The following is a 12,995-nucleotide window of genomic DNA, read 5'->3' as shown; positions in this document are numbered from 1 at the left end:
CCATGATATGTAGTGCGTATCCTCCTCATCCAGCAAAGGAATTATGCCACAAATTCTATCATTTAGGAGCCATTTATCATACCAAATGGAAATGCATCCTCTTCTTACTCTGGTGATAAAACGCTACTTGAGAGCCTCAACCACTTTAGCAATAGAAGGCCATGTGTACGATGCTCCATGGTAATTATTCGTCTCTAGGATGCGGGCTACAAAATTATATCTAGCTGATAATAATTGATCCCACATGATTTGTCAGGATTGTAAAGAAGATCCCAAACATGTTTACCGAAAATGGAAGTATTAACAAGTTTAGCTCTCCTGATTCCAAGACCACCTTTAGTAGAAGGTTGAGTTATGGTGTCCCATTTAACCTAGTGACAAGATTTTCCTCCTCAAAAGAATTGTCTTATACAAGAATCAGTCCTACTGCAAATGCTTTCTAGAAGCCACAAATTATGCATGGTAAAAATAGGCATAGAACTACGCACAAACTTGGCAAGAGTCACCCTTCCAAGCCTACGAAGAAGCCTAACTTTCCATCCGACTAAAAAAGAATTAATTTTATAAATGATAAAGGAGAAATTCACATTTGTGACCCTACCAGAAAGAAAAGGAAATCCAAGATATTTACTAACATTAAAGGTATGCTTGAAGTTAATCATACCTTCAAATTTCATTACCTTTGCCTGAGATAAAGTATTAGAGGGAAGGAATTTAGATTTATGGACATTAATATTCATACCAGAAGCTTTGCAAAACGCTTATAGCACTTCATTAAGTAGCCTAACCTTAGAAGTTTTGCCTCTTGTAAAGAGTAGACAATCATATGCAAATAAGAAATGAGAAATAGTCGGCCCATTGTTAGAGAAGCGTATGAGGAGCCGGTTATTTAGATTTTATTTTTTCTTGAATGAGATGGTTCAATTTCTCCATACAAAGCAAGAATAAGTAAGGAGACATATGGCCACCTTGTCGCAGACCACAGATAGAAGCAAAACTATCAAGCTTATTCCAATTAAGAGACAAGGATGAGGAGCTGATGCAACTCATAATTAGATCAGTTCTTAACGTTGGAAATCCAAATTCCGCTAGAGGGATTTTCAAAAGATTCCAATCCACACTATCATATAACTTCTCAAAATAATTCTTAAAAATAAGAAAACCTGATTTGTCTTTCTTGGTATGCATGTAGTGAACAATCTCTTGAGCTATAAATGCATCATCAACAATGCCTCAATTGGGGATAAAACTACTCTGAAGAGGGCCAACGAGGGTTTCTAAATGCGTTATAATACGCCATATCAAGACCTTAGAGACAAGCTTATAGAGAAGATTACATAGACTAATGGGTCTGAAATCACTGAGACTTTGAAGTTCGTCAATTTTAGGGATATGAATGATATGGATATCAACAAGATCACATGGGATGTGACCAAAAGAAAAAACATCGGACACTAATTTCCAAACATCACCTCATATGCAGGTATGTAGTAAAGAAAATGGGTTAAAATCCATCAGGGGAAGGTGCTTTGTACGAAGACATATATTAAATATAATCCTTAACTTCCCTTATGGATACCAGTAGTAGAATGGTATCGTGAAAAACCTGTAGAATTTGAGGAATGTTATGAAGCAAGAGGTTGTGCAGATCACATTGAGAATTATATTGAATAAATTCTTGAAAAAATCATACATGTCCATATTTAAAGTCTCATCATGAGAACATTGAATTCTGTTAATTTTGAAACTAGTAATCTTGTTCCTTCTCCTCTGAATCACCATTTGAGCATGATAGAATTTGGTATTTTTATTCTCTAATTTGATCTAATTTTCTCTAGATCTTTTAAACCATAAAAGTTCTTATTCTTCTAGAATAACTAAGAATTTTTTTGAAGTTCTCTTTCCAACTAGATGATATTAGATGATGAAGAGACATCCAACTACAAAAGGACACCTTTAATACGAGCCATAACCTGTCTTTTCCTCTTAAAAATATCACCAAAGACTTCCTTATTGAAAATGATAGATTTTTCCTTGATGCTAGCCAATTTAGCATATGCAGTAGGACTAGAAGCATTCAAAGTATGATCAACATGTTTCTCATAATCAAGGTGAGAAATCCAGCTGCTTGAAAGTGAGTTTTTTTGGAATGTTTACTTTTAAACTTGCTATAACTGATCAATAAAGCGTTGTGATCACAATCATGTTGAGGGAGGACTTCAATTACTACGTGAGGGAATGATAATTGCCATTTAACTTCCACCATAGTTATATCCAACCTTTTTCAAACATGTTTGGCCATTTGAATATTCTTGTGCCATGTAAAAATGCCTCCAATTGTATGTAAATCCATTAGATTACAATTAGTAATTACCTGAGCTAGAGGAAAAGCCCGTGTAGGATGGAAATTACTACAAGATACTTCCGAAGAGAACAATGCTTCATTTAGATCACCAACTAATAACTAAGGAGCATGGTCAATATTTCTTAGTTGAGAGAGGTAACCCCAAATACGTATGTGTAAGTTCAAGATAAGAGATGCATAAATACAAGTGCAACACAAAACTTCATCCTTACGCTGAATAAGGAAAGTAATAGCTTGATGCATGCTATCCAAAACCGTGATAAATGTGTTTTCAACACAAGAAAGTATCTAATACCACCGGAGTGACCTCTAGATTCTTGAATTTCAAGAGGTTTATAATTCAAGAAGCTCCAAAATTTATCAACTTTAGCAAACTGAACATGAGTTTCATAAACACAAAACACAGATGGGTTGTGTGTTTTGATAGATCCCTAACATGGAGCTTAGTATTACTATTGCATTTTCTACGAATGTTCCAAGACATATGTGAAAATGTTTTGAAACCAATCCATAAATAATCATGTTCGAGCAGGGACCAAAACACCAATGTCTATGTTTCCATTTTATCAAGAGAGGTTGTTGGAACTTCATCAATATTGTATTGATCAAGATTGACACTACTGTCTTGCACATGATTGTTGGATAGTTTGTTCATGTCTCTCGATTCTTCAAACATAACAATGTAATTTGGTTATATAGCCTTACATTTAATCGTTGATTTAATTCCAAACCCAACCTCATATGAATTAGAATTTTGTCTCATGCACATATTGGCTTGGTTGGTGTGTTGTGCATTGGGCTAAAAATTAGCTTCACTAGTCCGATGACTTTTGTGGGGGTATATTTGGATCATTGGATTTGATAGAAACAATAAGTCCCACGCCAAGTTTATGTGGCTACCCAAATTTTCTTTTCTTATGATCCAAATCAATATTATTATTGACTTTTTTTTGTATAAACCCTGTATCCTCAGCACGCAACTGCAGAGAATAATCCCTCGAGCCTTGTAGAACCATAATAGACGATAAACTCTCCCTTAAGAGGTTTAACACTACTACGTGCCCAGGGCTGAATTTGAGCGCAGGGCCTCTGGTTAAGTTCGAAGAGACCCCTGTCATCCCATCTAAGTGCTCTTGGATGTTCTTTTTCTTTTTCAAGCACTAATTTTTTAGCATGATATTTCTTCACTAAAATAGAAGATTTAACATTAATATATTTATCTACATTAATAGCTTTATTGTTAAGAGGTTTTCTATTTTTTCCTCTTAACTACCAACCATTGTCCATGATCTTCTTCCTTATTTTGGTTAATAATTATAACAGATGTACCCACAATTTCAGTAACAGATCATGTAATTGGCGCAACAAACAAAACAACAATGGTTGTTGGTATCGGCTCCGCTATGTTAACCATTTTTTCATTTTTTCCGGCATAGTTTTGAAGATGCACTGTCTTGTAAGATGTCTATAACAACCACGTGTAGAGCATATATCGTGGAGTCCTTCATATTCCACTTGATACCAAGAACTTATCATCCAAACTTTACCCACAGTCGGTTTATTGAGATCAATTTGGACACATACACGGGTGAATCTTCCTCTCCGAACATTCAACGTATTACTATCAACCTTAACAGGTGTACCAACTGTAGATGCTAAAGCTAACAATATACTCTCATCTTAATAGAGCACATTGAGAGCCGAGAAATAAATCCAAACCATAGTTTGATCTATATTTTCCGTAGGGGAAACAAATACGGGAGTCCTACATTGAACTGTTAAATAGTGATCGAATATCATTCAAGAACCACCCTCCATGATAGTAGATCGATCAACCTCTAAGTCGAACTTCACCATAAAGAATCCATTACCAATATCCATGATCTCAAATCATCTTTTTAATTTCTATAAAGATTGTAGCTAATTTATCCCTCATTATATGAAACTCTAAGCTTTTTCCTAAAAGTTTCACAACTAGAGTCCTTCTATGACCTTTGCAGGCCTTTATAAGCACGATCATCAATGTGTACCATAGGACGTAAATGATTTCCATCTTGATATTCAAACTTAGCAAGTTTCTCCTTATACAAATCAAAAGTCTAGCGTTGGTTGTATTTTGGCTTTTTAATTTATCATGAAAAGAGACTTTAAATTATTTATCATTTGATAGCTTGTACTTAAACCAACCCTAAAAATAAAACCTTGAGAACTCTCTCATGCTCTAGTAGAGAAGTTGAAAACTTAAATTTAATAGATAATTTTTACTTTGAATTTAAGAGTGATTCATTGGATTACAAAGTGGTGTCATACATAAATTATCTATCATTTTAATTTTGAGAGCAATGTAATAATTTATACCGCTCATTTTAGTATAACTCGTTTAAAGTAATAAGTTATTATGTTTTTACGAGATATTGTCCTTTTTATTTTATTTTTTTGCGATTTTAGTTTTTAGAAAAAAGTTCTTTTTAGTAGAGGAATGTGACTTTAATTATTAAACTAATTTATAAGAAAATAAAACAACATTAACTAAATTATGTGTAAATATATTATAATAAATATATTATAATTATTCTTATTCTCATTAATATTATATTATAAACACATTTTTAAAACCTATTCTAAATTTTGATCATATGATATATATCTATTTTTTAAAATATAATTGATTGAAGTAGTCTATTAATAATATGAGTCATGTTAATAAGTCCTCCGGATACTGGTTAAGTATTCAAAATAAAAAAATGTATTTAATTTAATGCATTTAATATATACAATATTCTTTAAAAAAATTAATTAGTTATATTTTCAATATATTAAATACACATATTTTAAATAAAAAATTTATCTTTTTAATTTATTAAACAATGTTCACTTATTTTTTTAATCTTTTAACCAGTCTCTAATAATATTATTAAACTAATTTAATGTACCAAAATTGTGGCATTCAATATGTCATAGTTTGATAAAAGGAAAACAATATGTCATAAAACCCCCCAAAAAAAAACCTTAAAAAAACAATATGTCTTAGTTTGATAAAAGGAAAATGATACATAAATATATTAATTAGCTATTTGTTGTCTAAATGTATAAGAAATATGATGCTGTTGAAACTTGAACAGCATGCTTTGATTTTTATCATTATAATTCAGAGTGCTTGGTAATAGGATTTTTATCTTTAAATGTATGAACTTTTTAATATATAAGAATAAATTGGTATTTTGACGTTCTACATAAATAGAGTCACATGATACACGTATGATGTCCTTTTCAAATGTACAAAATACTATTGTTGATACTTCTCTTTCATATTTAATGCCACAACAATAATAAAGTTATTTATTTAGATATTCGTTCTTTTAAGGAAAATTCTTAGATATTTAAAATATAGCTTTGTGATTATGTTTTTCTTTCTTTTTATTTATCTGGTTTAACTTAAACCACAAATTATACTTCTGTTTTAATATAAATATATTTTTTTAAATATTATTTTATTCAATATATATCAATTCACGTATGATGTATATATATTCTATTAACTATTATTAAAAATATTAAAATAAATAAAATTCATGTTATCGTTCAAATCAAAACAATTATTATTATTTTTTAAAATTGTGTTCAGCTCAAATGAGATATATCATCTAAAAGTAAATTAGGGAACTAAAGAAACATTTTTTTAAAATAAATGTCAGATGATATAAAAAAAAATAGTATAAAAAGGAGAGAGATTATACCAAAATCCTTTCATAAGAAAATAAATTTAAAAAATCTCAATTCTAGATCTTGTGGCTCCCCATGGCCACTTTCTTTGTTGGGAGGGATGAAAAACAAACCCAAGATGATGATAGATTGACATCTAGAGTTGCAATTTGATATTCTAGAGTGTGGAATTCGATTTTTTAAGGGTGCAATTAATTGAATAAACTATCTTTAGGGTTGCTAGAGAAGGTTGTTTGAGGATGTAGTTGAAACACAATCACAATATATAATAGAAGAATTTACTCAAATCAAACTCATCTTATCGCCGGTCCCAAATACCACAGAAAATTCCACACATCCTAGGGGCCTCACAATCGTCCCATTAAGGACTGGCTAGTTTTATTGGTTGGTAACCACTTTCCTCCGGGATGGATAGGTGTTCCCATTGGTCGAGGATCCAGCAAATGGATGAGTCTTTGTCTCCCGTAAAATGTTATCATATCTTGAATGATAGTATATAGTGTTTCCCACAAAAGGCACCACCGATCTGTCCAAAACAAAATATCCCAATGGTTGGTTGGAAACTTGATAAGATGATTGTGTCCAGTGTGAGTTCAGTATAGTTGGCAACTTCTGGATTAAATGATGCATCATAAAAGAGGGGGTGTTATCTGCAAAACACTCCAATGCCTAAGTCAATTTTTGAGTAAGGCAAGAGACAAAATGTTTTAGGTTTTCAAGATTGTGTACTTGGCTTGACGTCTATTTTCATTTTCATATGAATTCTATTAAGGTTTTTACTTGACAAACATTTTTTAGTTTCCATTCATATTGTTCATATTTTCAAACGGGGAGATATAATTCGTTTTGTTAATCCTATAGTTCTTCTTTCGCTTCTTTCTTTGGATCAGGTGTTTTCTTTAAGACATGTCTAGATATGCTCTATAGGCCTTAGAACGTTCAACTTGGTAATATGTATTTCTCCCTGGCATTATTTCTCTCATGTCTTTCCAGCCACAAATATCTTCACCTTGAGCCTTTGTAATTTTCGTGGATTATTTTCCATCTGGTCATTTATTAGAGTCGAGACAGGGTAGGAATAACATGCATGGATTTTATTTTGTGGGCCAATTTCACCCTTTTCTCGGTCAAGGTAGTAACAATTACAAGAAAATAGTCTTCAAAGTTCCTAAGAAAAAACCTTATTTTTACCCAAGTGTTTTCCAATCTCTCATACTTTCAATATATGAATCACATAAATCCAATGTGTTTAAAGTGTTTTCCAAATCCTTTTGATAATTCCAAAGGCTGCCAAGCTCCAAGAATATAATCCTAGGAATATCTACACTTGCTTCTCACTAGGATTTCTACACATTATGCGACTTAGTGTAACAATAAGTGAGAAAAAGCCATGTTTATAACTGCAAAAACCATATACAAATACGGCACAAAACAAGACTCATCATTGAACGAATCCACCAAAAATACCTAAGTAATATCCATAAACTTCCGAACTCATTCCCTTTGGAGTGTCTCCCTCTTTCCTGTCGGACTGTCATTTCACTTGAGCACCTCCATGTTGGCTCTGCTCGGCTCCTCCACACCAGGCCGATCACCATGCTAAAGTTGTTATGCCCTCTAAGACTTTAGTCTTACTGCTTGTCTCGTTTATTATCGTTTATTGTATATCACTTTCTTAATTGAGGCTCGTCTTGTTAGATCTTTGCCTATATCTTAGAATTGAGTGCAATGCTTTTTAGATACGTATTATGCATAAAATTGTTTTTTTGCATGCATAATTCAAAGTGTTTGAGTTTGAGTATGAGCACTACGATTTAAGTCAACTAGTTGAGTTTTTTTGAACAAGAACCATTATGGAGAATGATTCAAGTCATGTCATATATAGAATCTAAAAAACACCATTGCAAACTTGAGTTTTTAAAAATTTGGATATGTGAGTAGAATCACACATTCCCCTGAGTCAAATCAAACAAGGAAGAGAGGAATCATGGATTTATTGAAGCATGTGATTCAAATCACAGCTTAGCTTGATTCGTATCTGTTAGAACAAGATTTGTTCTTATCAATTATCTTAGTTTTGATGATAACAATAATATGAATTTTGCTTAAGATAATATGGTACTCTAATCCAATGCAATTTCCTTTTCAGGAAATATATAAAGAGTATGCATAATTCAGCGCTCAGAAGATGTGTCTCAAATGGTTCAGCATGCAACATCAGAACATGGTCTGGCAAGACATCAGAAGATGGTCGAAGCAGAATCAGAACATGGGTCTATGGAAGCATCAGAAGAACATGAGATCAGAAGCACTGAAGATCAGAAGATGGTATCACGCAACAGAAGCACTTCAAGATCAGAAGATCAGAAGATGCTATGCACCAAGCTGTTTTGACTCTGATGATATTCAAACGTCGTATTCACAAACATCAGATCAGAAGGAAGTACAGGTGGCAGACTACGCTGACTGACAAAAGGAACGTTAAAGCTACTAAAGGCAACGTCAGTAGACACAGCGTGAACAAGGCTCGAGGTAGTTGACAAAAGCGTATAACATTAAATGCAATGCTGTACGGAACACGCAAAGCATTAAATGCACTCAACGGTCATCTTCTCAACGCCTATAAATATGAAGTTCTGATGAGAAGCAAGGTTACCAATTCTTAACAACTCTGAACGAAAATAAACTTGCTGAAACGCTATTCAATCAAAGCTCAGAATCTTCATCAACTCACTACATTGCTGTTGTAATATCTTAGTGAGATTAAGCTTAAACGTTAAGAGAAATATCACAGTTGTGATTATCGCTTTTTAGAAGCATTTGTAAACTCTTGAATAGATTACATTAAGTTGTAAGGAACTAGAGTGATCGTGTGATCAGTATACTCTAGGAAGTCTTAGCAGTTGGCTGAGCAGTTTGTAACTAGAGTGATCAGGTTGATCAGTAGACTCTAGAAAAGTCTTAGAGGGTATCTAAGCAGTTGTTCCTGGAGTGATCAGTGTGTGATCAGAAGACTCTGGAAGACTTAGTTGCGGACTAAGTGGAAAACCATTGTAATCCGTGCGATTAGTGGATTAAATCCTCAGTTGAGGTAAATCATCTCTGCGGGGGTGGACTGGAGTAGCTTCGTTAACAGCGAACCAGGATAAAAACAATTGTGCAATTTATTTTTATCGTCCAAGATTTAAAGTCACACTTATTCAATCCCCCCCTTTCTAAGTGTTTTTCTATCCTTCAATTGGCATCAGAGCCTGGTTCTAAGGTGCAAGCACTTAACCGTGTTTAGAAAAGATTCAGGAAGAGAAAAACGCTTCAGTAAAAGATGGTTGATGAAAGTGAAAAGTCTACACCTACACCTGCATCTACATCTGGCTCTGCTGAGCAATACAACGGTAACAATGGTTATACTAGACCGCCGGTATTTGATGGTGAAAACTTTGAATACTGGAAAGATAAACTGGAAAGTTACTTTCTGGGTCTAGATGGTGATCTATGGGATCTTCTGATGGATGGTTACAAACATCCTGTAAATGCCAGAGGCGTAAAGCTGACAAGGCAAGAAATGGATGATGATCAGAAAAAGCTTTTCAGGAATCATCATAAATGCAGAACTGTTTTGCTGAATGCTATCTCTCATGCTGAGTATGAGAAGATATCTAACAGGGAAACGGCCTATGACATATATGAGTCCTTGAAAATGACTCATGAAGGAAACGCTCAAGTCAAGGAGACCAAAGCTCTAGCTTTAATCCAGAAGTATGAAGCCTTCAAGATGGAGGATGATGAAGACATTGAAAAGATGTTTTCAAGATTTCAAACTCTTACTGCTGGATTGAGAGTTCTTGACAAGGGATACACCAAGGCTGATCACGTAAAGAAGATCATCAGAAGCTTACCCAGAAGATGGGGTCCTATGGTGACTGCATTCAAGATTGCAAAGAATCTGAATGAAGTTTCTCTGGAAGAGCTGATCAGTGCCTTGAGAAGCCATGAGATTGAGCTGGATGCAAATGAGACTCAAAAGAAAGGTAAATCTATTGCATTAAAATCTAATATCAAGAAATGCACTAACGCTTTTCAGGCCAAAGAAGAAGATCCTGAAGAATCAGAATCTGAAGAAGATGATGAACTGTCCTTAATCTCCAGAAGGCTAAATCAACTCTGGAAGACCAAGCAAAGGAAGTTCAGAGGCTTCAGAAGTTCAAAGAAATTTGAACGTGGAGAATCTTCTGATGACAGAAGATTTGACAAGAAGAAGGTCATGTGCTATGAATGCAATGAGCCTGGACACTACAAGAATGAATGTCCAAATCTTCAGAAGGAAAGTCCCAAGAAAAAGTTTCATAAGAAGAAAGGTCTTATGGCAACCTGGGATGAGTCAGAAGATGATTCAGAAGATGAGCAGGCTAACTGTGCGCTGATGGCGACAGAAGATGACGGATCAGAATCTACATCAGAATCAGATTCTGAAGAGGTATTTTCTGAACTTACTAGAGATGAGTTAGTTTCCGGATTAACTGAACTTCTGGAGTCCAAGTCTCAGATTTGTATTAAATACAAAAAGCTGAAAAAGCTATTTGAATTTGAAACAGAGAGGCTTGAGTTGGAAAATTCTGAATTGAAAGATAAACTTTTAAAATTATCCAATGATGTTGGATCTCCTTCTAATTCAGAAAAATCCACTCCTAGTCTAAACCATATTCTGAAAGAATATGATTTAAGTTTCAGGAAGTTCTTATCTAGAAGTATTGGCAGAAGTCAGCTAGCTTCTATGATATATGCTGTGTCTGGAAACAAAAGAGTTGGCATTGGTTATGAGGGTAAAACCCCATACAAACTTGAACCTGTTGATGAAATGAAACTCACATACAAGCCATTGTATGATCAGTTCAAGTATGGCCACTCTCATGATATTAGGCACACTTCACATGCACAAAGTTTTCACATAACACACACCAAGAAGCATGTGACACAACCTAGGAAATATCATGAAACTCACATTAAGAATTATCATGCTGTTCCTCCTATTGCTTACAATGTTAAACCTAAGTTCAATCAGAACTTGAGGAGAACTAACAAGAAAGGACCCAAGAAGATGTGGGTACCAAAGAAAAAGATTGTCTCTTTTGCAGATTCTCTTGGTGACAAAGATGACAAAATTCAATATGTCATGACACCTGGACTCAAGATGTTCTCAACACTTGAAGGGAAGAAGGATTGTCTTCCAAGTTCTGGTACTTAAAGCTGTTGAAGAAACCATGCTCGTAGGAGATCAGAAAAGAAAGTTTGTCTGTCTTGGAATCCTTCGTTTTGGTTGTTTCTAAAAGCAATGGTGTTTCGTTCTTGATTATTCTGAATGCTCTAAGTACTACAGAATATACAAAATTGAAACATTGATTGTGGATGAATCTAAATGTCTGGTTTGATGATAAACTTGTTTCTAATAAAACAAAGCTGCTTAAGAATCTCTGCAGATACAGTTTTATCTTATCAGAAGCTGCAGAACCAAGAAGTGAACCTCCAGAAGCTGTGCATATCAGAAGTAATGGATCAAAAGATTAATCAGACTTATATTAGCACACCTCAGAAGGAGTGTTCCCAAAAGAAGAAATTAAATCAATTCAGAAGCAGTGATCAGAATCTGAAAGCATAAAGTCTATTCTTGATACAGCTGTCATCTATTATCTGATGATGAATACGTGTCTGTACGGTTAGTACAAAGCGTGCAGTTGAAAAGACGCCGACCTAGGTAACTGTTCTAAATCATTTCATTTACCACGTTCTCTCTCCTTACGTCTCTCATCATTTAATAAAATTGATTTCTCTTGTTTCTGAAACTGTTCAGTTTAATTTTTTTTTTATTTTTTCAAATCCGTTCCTATATATTCATTTCAAATCATCTCATATATTTTTTTTCGCTCCCTTATCTCTCTTTCTTCCTGCATACATTCTGTCTGAAAGCCTCTTAATCTTTCTGAAACCCTAACCTAAAACCCAATATTTGTTCTTCTCTGTTGATCGTTCTGGTTCAATGGCTGCTTCTTCATCTCATTTTGCTGGTTCATCTACTCTTCTTCATATGCACGATGAAACACACCAGGAACTCACCCCTGTTGTTGCATGCTCCATCCCCAAAGATAAATTGGAAGTTTTGTGTGAACTCATGGTCGACTTTGATAACCTTGAAGAAAATCAATTTCATCTTAAAGAAGACATCATCTTTCAAGGATGGACCTCGTTGTTTGCTGAGTTCGTTGGCCCTGTTTATCCGGATCTTGTCAAAGAGTTCTGGGTACATGCTGTGGTTGCACCAAAAGCTATACTCTCTTTCGTCCATGGAAAGTCTGTTGTTGTTACTGAAAACATCCTAAGAGTGATGTTTGATCTGAAAAATCCTGAAGGGGTTTTTGAGTCTGATCAAAGAGAAGATGTGGAAGATATTCTATCCACTCTCTATTCAAATGTCAAGAAAACTACTCATGTTAAGAATTTGAGAGATATCTACAGAATCTGGACAAAGATCCTTCTCGGGTGCTTCTACCATAGGAAATCAACTCATGCCTCGGATTTCATCAGTAATGATCAAAGGTATATTCTTTATTGCATTGCCACTCAGAAGAAGGTTGATGCGATTTACATTATCCTCAACCATATGTGGAAAGCAGTAAAGGATTCCAGGAATGCTTTCAGAAAGGAAAATGCTGGAACAACCATTCCTTTTGGTAGGATTATTACAAACCTTCTGGTACATTCCAAGATTGTTGAAAGTCTGGAGTCTGAAGGTATCATCAAAGATCTTGCTGTCACCACTGGAGCCTGTCTGAATGCCTTCTCTTTAAAGAAGATGAAAATCATTGACACTTTTCTCAAAGTCCCTGAACCTCTAGCTGGAACAAGAACCATAAGA

This window comes from Vicia villosa, linkage group LG6, assembly GCF_029867415.1.
Source record: "Vicia villosa cultivar HV-30 ecotype Madison, WI linkage group LG6, Vvil1.0, whole genome shotgun sequence".
Classification (NCBI taxonomy): Eukaryota; Viridiplantae; Streptophyta; class Magnoliopsida; order Fabales; family Fabaceae; genus Vicia; species Vicia villosa.
The sequence above is the reverse complement of the archived record's forward strand: the minus strand, read 5'-3'. Positions refer to the sequence as shown.